Source organism: Pteropus vampyrus, unplaced genomic scaffold, assembly GCF_000151845.1.
Source record: "Pteropus vampyrus isolate Shadow unplaced genomic scaffold, Pvam_2.0 Scaffold366, whole genome shotgun sequence".
Classification (NCBI taxonomy): domain Eukaryota; kingdom Metazoa; phylum Chordata; class Mammalia; order Chiroptera; family Pteropodidae; genus Pteropus; species Pteropus vampyrus.
This window is the reverse complement of record NW_011889147.1, coordinates 169,857-170,188: the sequence shown is the minus strand read 5'-3', so window position 1 is coordinate 170,188 and position 332 is coordinate 169,857.

Here is a 332-nt window from a genome sequence, read left to right as displayed (position 1 = left end):
GGGGTGAAGGTGGGGGGACCTCCCAAAGCCTAAATCCGGGGGGGGGGGGGGGGGTGAGGGTGGGGGGACCTCCCAAAGCCTAAATCCCAAGCCAAATATGCAGCTTCATTTTGATTTTTGTTCTTTATTTCATTTGTTTATTCATTCATTGATTAAACAAGTGTTTGTTAGAGGTTACTGTTAATATGACTGTCCCTGGAAAAATAGTCTCTGTTCTTGAGGAATTCAAAGATTATGGGACAGTCACTGACTTTGGGAAGTCATGGAAACCACATCATACCATGTCTCTACCTGGGTGAGGAACAGAAGTGGAACCGGCAAGGTAAAGGTTT